This window comes from Phocoena sinus, chromosome 18 (assembly GCF_008692025.1).
Source record: "Phocoena sinus isolate mPhoSin1 chromosome 18, mPhoSin1.pri, whole genome shotgun sequence".
NCBI classification, from domain to species: domain Eukaryota; kingdom Metazoa; phylum Chordata; class Mammalia; order Artiodactyla; family Phocoenidae; genus Phocoena; species Phocoena sinus.
The window spans coordinates 70,323,924-70,336,864 of record NC_045780.1 but is presented as its reverse complement, the minus strand read 5'-3'; the positions used below and the strand labels follow the sequence as shown (position 1 = coordinate 70,336,864).

The window sequence follows — 12,941 nt, the reverse complement described above, 5'->3', positions numbered from 1 at the left end:
ATTAAGTTGAGGGATGTAGTCTACAACCTATAGAAATAAGAGGGGAAAGATTTTCTACACTTCCTTGACTTTTAACTGGGCCTTGGAAGGTGAGTAGAGTTTGAATGGGTTACAGAGAGAAAATTCTTGTATTATTCAAGGTAACAGTACTACGTCTTAATGGCTGAAATTCATAGCCACAGTGGAATGGAATCATTGATCTCGGGCCAACAATCATTCGAGGTGGCAGCCAAAATCCACATGATGAAATCCAGATGGCCGGTCAGAATGAATGGCTCAGAGGACTGCCATTTGGGCATGCTTGGCAGAGCCTATATCTGTGATTGGCTATGACTTTAAAACTCCCCTGCATGGGGCCCAGTCCATGTAAGTGTTTCTATTCCTGTTGCATTTTTCGAATTAATTATTCTATTTTACAAACAAAATCTTGCCTGCACCCTAATTGTGATTCATTTTATCAAGTGCACATTATTCTGTCAAATTGATTGTATCATCTTGCATTCCTGTCTGGTCCTACATGATATTGTCAATCTCAGCCAACTTGGTATCATTTACAAGCATAAGTGATCTCTCCTGCCAACCATCCAGTCTATTTATAAAAGTATTAAGCCAAATTCTTGAAGTGGCTAAGCCTCTTTTGGTGAATTAAGTATCTCAGTAACTGTAACGATTCTCTAATAATATTAGTGTATTAGGTTAAACCACATGAAGTAGCCACTTTTATAAGTTAAATGTCAGTCATGGTTCATCCCAATAAAAAAGCTCCATATCAACTGCAAAGAAAATAAAAATGCTTTAGAAGAAAATGAAGTATCTAGAATAAAAGAATACTCAGTGCTTCTTTTATATTGGATAGAACATCTTAAACTCCAAACTAAGGTATATATGACAGAGGTGGGTAATGGTTTGTGGGTCAAAGGTTACAGATTTTGAAATGGAGGGAGATTTGGAAAAATAAGGAAAATGTACACAGATGATAGGAAAAGACTCATTCATCCCACACTGACCAAATGAAGCATCAGTAGAAACAATATTTTAGGTGCTTACAACCCATAGTCCATGGAGGTCCAGTTTCAGAAACTTCTTCCATAAAAGGTTCTATGATAAAATAAACATGGAAAGAGACATGCTATATTCTTCTCTTAGCGTGCCATGATATATATCAGCGCACTGAAGCCCATCAGAGGTCCTTTCATGAAAAAGCGATTTAACTTTATGTAGCATATACAATTTTTTTGATTAGGGGGCCCTTTTTCCTTACAACTTATACTAATATCTTGGGCACACACTGTGCCAGGTAATGTGTTTTCAGCTTTTCCTGTAGCATCTGATTGGAAGCAAAGATGACAGACAATGTAGGACAGGGTCCTCTGCCTTTATGTTCTTTCTAATCTTCATGCCCAGTAGGGCCTTCTTGATTCACTTTCCTCCATTTAGGAAAGTAAATGAGAACCGATTTTTTTTTACCGTCAAGAATTACCAAGTAATAGCCTGTACAACCTTACTTGGAGATAAATGTATAATTTTTTTTTAGAAAGAAAATAATCTTCTATTTCTACCCTTTATCCAAGGTTAATAAGAGCTTTGGCCAACTTCAGGGAATGAGGTTGCTGTATTATCCAAGCAAGGTAATCTCCATTACAGTGTCAATAACATGGCTTCGGCAAACATCTCATTTTGCAAAATAATTTATCCACTGTGTATTAGTTTGCTACGGCTACCATCCAACGTACCATAAACTGAATGGCTTAAAACAACAGAAATTTTCTCTCTCCCAGTTCTGGAGCCCCAAAACCTGAAATCAAGGTGTCTGCAGATCCATTCCTCCTGGAGCATCTGAGCAAGAAATTCTTCCATGCCTCTCTCCTACCTACAGATGGTTGCCTGTGATTTTGGTGCTCCTTAGCTGTGAAAGCTTTCTAGGCTCTGCTTCTGTCTTCACGTGGCTTTTTTCTCTGTGTGTCTGTGTCTTCACATCTTTCTCCTTACGAGTGCACCAGTCATTGGTGCCCATCCTACTCCTGTAGAGGCTCATCTTAATTACACCTTCAAAGACTCTCTTCCCAAATGTCACATTGACAAGCACCTGGTGGTGGGATTTCACCCATCTTTTAGGGGCACACAATTTAAACCTCAACAGCTGCAGACAGTAGGCCCTGATTAGCCTCTTTCCTGCTGTATAGTCATGTACGAGATGGGATCATTTTTCTCTCTTAGATATGCAAATAAGTGGGCTAGAGCTGGCAGCAAGCCCCCTCCTCCCCGTTTCTATCCTACACAGGGAGGGCCTGAGAATTCCCACAGACAGCCCGGCCCAGGTCCACATGTGCTTCCACAGCTCTGCCAGCCCCTCCCCTGCCCTGCTCCTCCTGCGGTGGCTGCTCTCTGACCACCAGCTGAGCCTCAGGACATCTGCACTGCCACTGACTGGGGGGAAAGCCACAGCAGGCTCTGGAAGAGATTTGGTGACATTCAGGGTAGAAGGTCCTGGGTCCCAGGCACCTCAGCCTAGGGGAGCAGAGGTGGCAGGGCCCAGGGCTCCAGGTGGCGATGTCCCCTTGGCCTCTCAGGCATCCCATCCCACTCCGCCTTGGGAAAGGATGGCAGAGGAGGACCAGAGCAGAACCCCTCCTATTGTCCAGGTCGAAGGGTGGCCCTTGCCCAGGGCAATATGAAGTCCTAACCAGCAGAACATCCACCGTTCCCAGCTGTCTAGACCACTCCACTTCTGGCTCTTCTTCAGATAACTCTGTTTCCACAACTACAAAATACCGTCTTAAAACGAACCATCCAACATCCTTGAGAATAAATCTGTTGCCCTTCAAATATGTTCTCAAGGAGTCAAGAGAAAACAAACACACAAAACAAGAATGTGAGAGAAATGCCAGAACCACCCCCCACAAAGTAATAAGGATGAAAAAGCCAAAGGCTATTCGCATTGCTCCCAGGGCTGTGAGTAGTGTCGCCAGTCGCTGGAAAGGGAAGACAAGTCACGGTGGAGGGTAAAGTCCAGTAGTTTAGTCTCCTTTTTGGGTAAGAATATGGAGGCCTGGTCGGCTGGCTCCAGTGCTTCCGAGGTGAGCTAAAGCCTTAACCACCACTGAGCAAGGAAGGGCATTCCAACAGAGACAATAGAATGGGGTTTGTGACTCTTAAATAAACAATGCAACTGCAGCACTGCCACCACTACTCCGTGATCCCTTTTACCTGGGTAATGCAAACACTCATCTATTCTACTCGGAGTGATGATAAGATACACTAGTGTACGGTAGAGGAGAAGTTGATGCTTTTTTTAAAAATGAAAACAAACTGTTTCCAATTGGAAATACTTTACCAGTATTGAAGAACTTTTAAAAATCAACTAGCCATTTGCATATACCAATGAAAAGTAATAGCACCTTTCTTTGCCAAACGAACAAACAAAAAAAAAGCTGAAAGGGATGGCACTTAACTCTCCTCCAAGTCTACTGACACTATGGATGCAAATAAACTGCCAAAATTAACATGCCTATTGGATTAGCTATATGTTTTTGGCTTCAAGTCTTTTTGAAGTCTTAAAAAGGTAGATAGATAGATAGATAATAGATAAATGTAGACATAGGTAGGCATAGGTATAGGATAAATGGATAAAGAAGCTATAGTGTATATATAAATAATATATATGTGTATATATATTATATATATAGTATATATATATAATGGAATACTATTCAGTCATAAGAAAGAAGGAAATCCTGCCACTTGGGACAGATGAATGAATCTTGAGGGCATTATGCTAAGTGAAATAAGTCAGATGGAGAAAGACAAATACTGTATAATTTCACTTATATATGGTATCTAAAAATAGCCAACCAACCAACCAAACAAGCATAAGAACCAAACTCATAGAAAAAGAGATCAGATTTGTAGTTAACAGAGGCAGGAATAGGAGGGGAATTGGATGAAGGTGGTCAAAAGGTACAAACTTGCAGTTATACAATAAATAAGTACTAGGTATGTCATGTACAACACAATGACTATAGTTAATATACATACAAATATACTGTATAGCATATTCCAACGTTAAGAGAGTAAACCCTAAGAGTTCTCATCACAAGGAGAAAAAAACTTTTTCTTCTTTTTTTTTGTATCTATATGAGATGACAGAGGTTAACTAAAGTTATTGTGGTTATTATTCTGGAATATATGTACATTATTATGCTGTACACCTTAAGCTTAGACAGCGCTGTATGTCAACTGTATCTTAATAAAGCTGGAAACAAATCGTGATGATTAATTATTATTCCATGATTACTACTGACAACAATCTTATTATCTAGAGGAGGAGGATGTTAAAAAGTGATTCTCTCTGGATGTCAGATAAGCTAGGTATTCCACTGCTAGAACCACATGGTAACCCTGAAATAGATATTTTAACTTGAGCACTCAGTTGGCCCTGCAAATCTATTTGGTTTGGTCAAATAAGTAAACTCCCAAGACCTGCATTGTCTTATTGTCCAGTGGATTCAAACAAGCTCATTTAATAACAGACACACTCAATTTTTCTCCTGTTTTTTCTGAGCCACTATAGATCTCCCAGCCTCTCTAGGTATAAGAAACTAAAGAACAATGCCACATCTAAAATTCTAAGACAAGGATGCCTTAGCTAACTTTACAATTACTTCATGGTTTGCAATAGAAACTTGACCGTTCTCAAGACAGAGATACAAGTCCCTATTTTGCTTCTCAGGCTAATTACAAACTGACTTCTTAGATATTTCTGTTTCCCATTTCTGAGAACATTACTATGTGAATGATGGAAGAATTCTGTGTAGAAGAGAGTTTTGCCCCAGAAATGGAAAGATCTGGGCTCTAGTCCTGCCTGGATGCTAATCCACCACGTAACCTTGATCAGGAAAATGGAAAAGAGAGGAAAGGAAAACTAACAATTACTGGTTTGCAGGTAGAGTGATAAGTACTTTAAACAGGCTAGTCTTTGCCATAAGAAGCCAGCGAGACAGATTTTTGTTTCCCTGTTTTACAAATAGGAGGAGCAAAGGCTAATTAGCTTGCTCAAGGTCACACAGTTTATTAGCTGAAAAGCTGTGTTTTTCCTGTTACAGCCAACATTATCCATTTAGTTGCAATGTAGTAAACGTGAGAACACCCTCTTGCTCTAGGAAAAGTGGTACCAGTAAAATCTATGGATTAGTGGCTTGGTGACACTGTTTCCTTTTGTAACTCACATGCTCAGAACTGGATTACTCAATACACGTTGAAAGAATTCTAACAGTAAAATTATCAGATTTCACTATTTAAAATTAAATAATGCTAAAGATGGCAGATAGAAGAATTCAGGAATCTAGTTATCTAATTTCTCTAGACCTCAGGGTGCTGATCTGCAAAATTAAGAAATTGGACTGAATAACCCGAAGATTCCTTTCATCTTGAAAATTCCATACTATAGCCTCAATCATTTTCTTTTTCTTACAACAAACCAAAGTAGTTCCTTCAAATGGGGCATTCAACATGTTAAATCAGGGTGGTAGTGGTGGATATTGTTACCAAATCTTGTTTGCTACTGAAAACAATCATGAAACAAAATCCTGTCTGTTATTCAAAGTACCCATTAAAATACCACAGATTATCCTGATATATTTATTTTTAAAGTGGGTTTGGGTGGAATACTGCTACAACTGGGGGATTTAACATTAGAATTCTGGTAACCTGAGACAATTATAAAACATAAAATATAAATTATAGCAAATCAAGACACAATGTCTTAGCTGAACCTTAGGTGGCAAATTTCATAAAGTCAAACATATACTATCATATTCAGGCAAGAATTATACAAACACACTCAGATACAAGCACTAGCTTGGAAATTCAGGAAACCTAGGTGTTCATACAGATTCTGCCATAGTTGGTCTCGTGACCTTCAACACATGAGTTAATCCTCGAACTTTTCGGACTCAATTTTTTTTTTGGTCTGGTAAGTTAAACGTGTACATAAACTCAGAATTTCTCAAAGGTTGCAGAGTATCTATCTTTAAGGGGAAATGATTAGAACTGTCTTCTCTGCCGTTTCATCCACATTTCTCGAGAAGCTCGTGTTCCCTACTCTGCCCCATAATTACAGCATGTGCTGTATTTCTCAGATGTCCTGAGAAGGAAAAGAGAGAGAGGAAAGACTATTGGACCAGATGATGGAATCTTTCAGTCCTCTATTCCTCCAGCTCCCAGTTCTACAAGTTTATTCATCAGAAATCTTTACAGAGATTCCTTCATTTTATTCTGTGAAAGAAAAATAAAAGGAGCCCTCACTTCCTTTGGTTTCTGTCTTGGTCTTTTGTCCTGTCTTGGGGTATTTTATTCAAGGGTGGCTCTTGATCTCAAATACACCAAATGACAGAAGCCACTCAAGCCTTAGACACAATATCCATCAACAGTATTTCTTAGCTGATGGAAATGAATTTAATCGAACTGGAATCTAAGAATCTCAAAATATTGTAACCAGACTAGGAGACCAGAAGTAACTGAAATCTCCTCAGTTTTACTAAGAACAAAATGAAACTCCCTGTCCATCATCACCTCCTCCTCATTATAGATAAATATGTATGTCAAGGAATCTGGTCAATGGAGATATGTGTATATGTATGTCTGTGTATACGTATGTATGTGTTTATTAATACACATATATGTGTGTATGTATATTTATATATGAGACTTAGCAAGACTCTAAACTTTGTCTTTTAATTTGGTTACCAAGAGCACTGGATGATTGGATGGTATTTATCAGCATCCCTCTCAATGTTGAGATTTTTTTTTCAGAACTCTGTGTATGTGCTGGGCTTCCTTGGTGGCGCAGTGGTTGAGAGTCCGCCTGCCAGTGGTTGAGAGTCGAATGCCTGCCAGAGTTCGAGCCCTGGTCCGGGAAGATCCCACACGCCATGGAGCAACTAAGCCCGTGTGCTACAACTACTGAGCCCACGTGCCGCATCCACTGAGGCCCGTGCGCTCTAGAGCCCGTGCACCGTGACAAGAGAAGCCCGTGCACCGCAAAGAGGAGTAGCCCCCGCTCACCGCAGCTAGAGAAAGCCCACGCACAGCAACGAGGACCCAACACAGCCAAAAAATAATAAAATGAAAATAAATTTATAAAAAATACTATATCAATAAAAATAATATGTTTTTTAAAAAAAGAACTTTGTGTATCTCTGACAACTATTAATAATATGCTCCATCTGGTTATGTTAGCCTTCTTCATCTCAAGCTGTGGTGGTTGTCTGCAGAGCAAACTCTGTTTATGCCCTTACGGCTCACAGCCAACATGGGGACGCTCTGTGTCCTCCAGAGGGCTGTGTAATGCCCTCCTGTGACAGACTGCCTAGGTTCAAGTCCCACATCCAGAACTTGCTAGCTGGGTAAGCTTGGGCAAATACTTAGGCTTTTAGTTTCCTGGGTTTGTGACAAAGTACCACAAACTGGGTGACTCCCAACAATAGAAACTTACTGTCTTCATGATTCTGGAGGCTGGAAGTCCCAAATCAAGGTGTTGTCTTGGGACTGACATGTACACACTGCTATATTTAAAATAAAATGCATTTCAATGGGAAAAAAAAAGAAGTGTCAGCTGGGTCATGGACTTTGAGATTCTGTGTACAATACTTCCTCATCTCTTCCTAGTTTCTGGTGGGGCTGACAATCCTTGGAGTCCTCTGGCTTGCAGCTGCATCCCTGCAACCTCTGCCTCCGCCATCACATGGCCCTCTCCCCACCTATGCCTGTGTCTCTTCTTCTCTACTTATGAGGACAGCAGTCATGTTGATTGGTGGATAGGGCCACCCTAATCTTTCTTTTTCAGCTTCAGAACAAAGGTCCTGACACAAGCTCGTGGCTTCCAAAATGTGGTGCTCATCTCTAGATAAATTATAAATGAATACACAAATATAGGTAAATTCAATTTTTTGAAGTGTGATCAGGAGTTTGGAGATAAATGATTTAAGCAATGGATTTGCAAATGTATAAGAAAGATTCTATTTCTTAAGCTAGGTGGTGGAGACACAATATTGATCTTTTTAATTATTTTTTATACTTTATGATCATATTTTACTCAAAAATTTTAAAAAGAGAAAAACACATCTGTTAGAAGCAATACTCCTACAAGGGATGATGTTAAAAGGAGTGTTGTTTTAGGACTCCAGCAGCACTCAGGAGATGTCACCACCCTGACTCATATTCATAAAACACTGCATGGAAGAGACAGTAGGGTTAATCTTTACAACCTGAGGGTCTGTTAAGAGCTGGTAGAATGTAGCTGCCAATCTGAATGGGAGGACCCTATTATTCAGAAGGGTACAGGCTAAGCCAGGAAGCAAGGTGCAGGGAAGAGCTATGCACTGTCTGGGTCTCCAGGAAAAGGCACTGTCCCCTGCCCCCTCCGGGGGGGGGGTCGAGTACAGGACACAGAGAGATAGGGTTGTGCCCATTCCGGGAGATGTAACTTGACTCTGGACCATCTTAAAACAGTTTCAATAGAACAGAAATGGCTGTGAAGGTGCAAGTACCTGACACAGGCCACCACTGTCCTGCAGCAACTACAGGTACACCCAGAATCAAACCAAAAACCATTTTTATCGTAGGTGGAATGGGAGCTGTTATGAGTTGAACTGTGTCCCCACCAATTTTAGATGTTGAAGCCCTAACCCGTATACTTCAGAATGTAAGGTCACCGCAGATGTAATGAGTTAAGATGAGGTCATACTGGAGTAGGATGGGTCCTTAATCTATTGTGACTAGTGTCCTTATAAAAAGGGTACATCTGCACACAGAGAACGCCATGTGAGGATGAAGACAGAGATCAGGGTGATGTTTCTACTAGCCAGAAAACACCACTGATTGCGGACAAAACACCAGAAGCTCGGGAGAGTCATGGGAAAGGTTCTCCCTCATAACCGTCAGGAGGGACCAACCCTGCCGACAACTTGATCTTGGAGTTCTAGGCCCCAGAACTGGGAAACAAAATATGTCTGTCATGTAAACCATCCAGTTTGTGGTACTTTGTTACTGCAGCCCTAACAAACTAATACAGAAGCTCAAGGTATGGTTTTAAAGAATTATAGAAAAATGAAGGTGTATCATTTTACATTTCTGAGCTGAAGGTCTGAGGAAGTAATTGCCACCCACTGGCATAGTCAGCACATTTTAACCCACATGCTTAACAGATGACTCCATAAATAAAGGCTGACACTTACCTGCACCTTGGCAGAAACGACTAAATCTGAATGGTACCTTGTATACCCAGGACCGTCCTAAAGGTGACATCAGAAGGCAAAAATCTCTAAACAAAAGTATATATTTCTCTTTGTCACCTTGTGTCAAAAGTCAATAGGAAAAGAATTCAACAGAAACCCCCCATATAATGAAACACACTGCTTATGGAATCACTGGGAAATGGGCAAAATGATTCTCTATGGCTTATCTTTCTAATCATTCTGCTTAGGATTCCTCCATTCCCCAAACCCTGTTTTCTAGAAAATAAAACCACTTTCTTTGTCTGAAAAGAATACCGCACCTCTCCTGTTAGCCCTGTTGCATTATTAAATTCCAGTGGGCTGTGGAAAGCCTCCCCTGTACAGAGCTTCCAAAATATGCCCAGAAGTGGACTTTACAAAAAGCCTGGACTTTTAATAATATCTACCTTTTAAAAAACCTATTTTTTAAAAAGAACTCTTTTATTGCTCCTTAAAGAAGTCTGTGCGATGGTGAAATCAAAGATTATGATCACCTTATGGTCTTCAGATGTTACGATCAAGCAATTCTTTGGTTATTTTCTCCTCATCCAACTAAACAGGAGCAGCTGGTAACTACTTTTTAATTTCCTTCTCAGTTCAAAAATTAACAAACATTTACATGTTCAGTCAACTTTAATGTAAATCCTCTAACTGCAAGGACTTTTCTGTTAATTCAGTAACTATCTAGGGTACCTCTGCTCTAAGCTATTATAAAGTGGATAGTGAATAAAAGTGCTGACAGTTTGGTTCACTTGACTGGAAAAAAAAATGAAACCACTCTCTTGTAAGCAGGTAAAAGGACTTTAAATCATGATGTTTTCTACAATACAAAGATCAGTCACCAGAAAAAAATATGTATCAGTAGTTGGCATGGAGACTGAATTCAGTTCATTATTATTCATTTTTAAAGCTTTTTAGGAGCTCATGAAGTTATTTAGAAAATTGAAAAAAGGAACTTGTGGACAAGGTAAAATATTTTTAAACGAGGTGTCACTTTTGGTTCCCTTTTAAAAAATTTTAAATCTAGATCAGTAGACAGAAAAATTAAATTGGAAATAAAGCCAGAGGGCAAGCGATGTTTTTTAGGATATAATATTCTGTCACACTTTTCTGATAGCCCTACCTCATTTCGGGAAGAAAAAAGAAACTAGACACAGTTCCTTCGACAAGTAGCTCTTTTAGAAATCGTATATATTGGAAGAGGAGGGGCAAACTTTACTGAGGAGTGTGTTCAGGGTATCAGAAGGAAAGGAAAGGTTGCTGTAATAGCCAGTGCACTCATTTTTTTTGAAACCATTTAAAGTCAAGGTATTTAGAGAACTGGAAAAGAAAATAACAACAAAGGTAGCCTTTGCTCCAAACAGAAGGAATATCTTCTCATGAAAACATAAACAGTTCAAGGGACTTCCCTGGTGGTCCAGCCGTTAAGACTCCATGCTCCAAATGTAGGGGGCCCAGGTTCGATCCCTGGTCAGGGAACTAGATCCCACATGGCGCAACTAAAGATCTGGCACAGCCAAAATAAATAAATAAATATTTTTTTAAAAAAAGAAAGAAAATATAAACAGTTCAAAACTTACCGACTCCCAGGACCCCCTCCCTATTCTTGACTCATGAGCTATGTCATTCCCCATTCCGAAAGGTTATAGTTTTCATAATTCATAATAGAAAAGTCTAACCTACCATTCAATTTTAAAATATCCCATTTTAATCATTCTAGATAATGTATCTTGTCTTCTTTTTTTACAATGGTATAGAGATATTTACCCTGGAAAATAGCTTTACCAAACTATAATAGAATGCCTAAAATAACAAATATATATTAAACTTCTCAGTTGCAAATCACTTTAATTCATATTATCTTATTTGGTTATCAAAATGGCATAAAAAAATAGAAAACCAGTATTACCATCCTCACTTATAGAAAAGGAAATTCTTGGTTAACGTCTTTAAATGATTCCTCCAAATTTCTAACCAAGCTCTCAAGTCGCCCACTCAGCTTAGGTACCCACAACGTTGAACAAGAATGAAATCCCCTAACTTCCTGTTCTTTCTTCCTCCTAAGTAACCCTCATCCACTCTGCCTCTTCTCCAGCCCCAGAGGCTGTGTCAAGGTCCATTCCTTTCAAGGAGCCTTGATTTCTTTGCCATCTGGTTCTCTGGGGGCCCTGCTTCCTCTCTCTCCTCTAGTTCAACCTCAGCTTCATTGTTAGCACCTTCCTCTTACACAATGAAATTGAACAAGCGTCTCCTGGTCTTTACAAAATGTAATCAACACTCCCTCTATTATACCCACGTCCCTATTTCTAGTCTCTATTCCAAGTCAATTCTCGCTTCCTTATTCAAAGCTCCAAATAGGTAGTTTTTCACTCCCAGTCTCACCTTTTATCTACAATTCGATTTCAAACCCACCATTCTACTAACATTTTTCTAACAAAGAAAAATTAATATGCTTTTTATTCCTTAATTCAATTAACATTTAAGTCCTTATCTTATTAGCTGCTTCTCAATCCTTTGGCATCTTCCCCTCTTTCTCCCACCCTCCCCCTCATCCTTCTCCACCTCCTTGCCCTCTTCCATCATGCCGGAACACACAGCATCAGTAAAATCATATTCCCCAGTGCATCTTACACATTACAAGGAAAATAAGACGAATAAAAAATACTGGAATATTTATTCTGAAGAGAGTTAATTACACCTAAGATCATCATTACATTACTGAACCACACTAAGTTTTAAGCAGGTTTGAACTAAGTCATGTTTAATTGTTTTCTTTTGTTTTATTTTTTTCCATTGGCATTCAGTGAGCAGTTGGAAACTAGGAGGAAAGCTCATGAGGAATGTCAGAGAAAATTTTAAAAGGAATTAAAAGCAATATTTCCTTTGCTTATCCAAATATTCAAGCCAAGTTAAATAATGTAAAGGTAAATCTGCCACATACACTCATTTATCAGTTTTCTTAAAATTTGCGACGTACTTTGTTCTTACCCTTCATTTAATTTTTTCTACTAAAATATATCTTGCAGAGATTCTGTCAAGAACTGTGAAGGGGGGCTGAGATTTGATTTTCCTCTATTTGAAACTAACAAATTAGCCTGACACTGTGTCATGGATTCTGGAAGAAGACATGAGACTCTTGGGTCAGAGTCAAAGGACTTTATTACTCATATCAGTAGCAGTAATTGAAATCTCAATTTGAGTCAGTTACCTAAACCCCAGTCCCCACAAAACAACACAGGAGGAGCAGGGGATTCCTGCACATGTGGTGGGTTGCACTGTGGGAGAGAAACGTCCCGGATAGGGATCCTTACTCTTATATTGGGGAGTAAGCATGCCTGAACCTGCCACAGAAGGATACACTCTCTTATTACACTAGGCTATAAACAAACTTCCCTTTGCTCCAGAGGGAGACACCAGGTCTATCTTCCAAGGCTCTATGTACAAGCATCCATGAGAAGATATTCTTGAATGAAAGCAATCAGTACCTGTGTTGACAAAAAGTACAGTAACACAAGAGACCATGGAGAATTGTCTCCCAACACCTATTCATATCAACATCCCAGCCCACAGAGATCTAATTAACTCTTTCTAACAGATGCATAATATTCCACTGTATACACCACAACATGTAGCTATCCCTCATTGATTTGCACTTACCTAGTTTTGGTC

General features: G+C 39.5%; 1 protein-coding gene across 9 annotated transcripts in view; it reads right to left on the bottom strand.

Annotated features, from left to right (window-relative positions):
* Window positions 1–12,941, bottom strand: part of ITGBL1 (integrin subunit beta like 1) — a 242,080-nt gene that overhangs the window by 142,235 nt on the left and 86,904 nt on the right. The gene's annotated exons all lie outside the window — the stretch shown is intronic.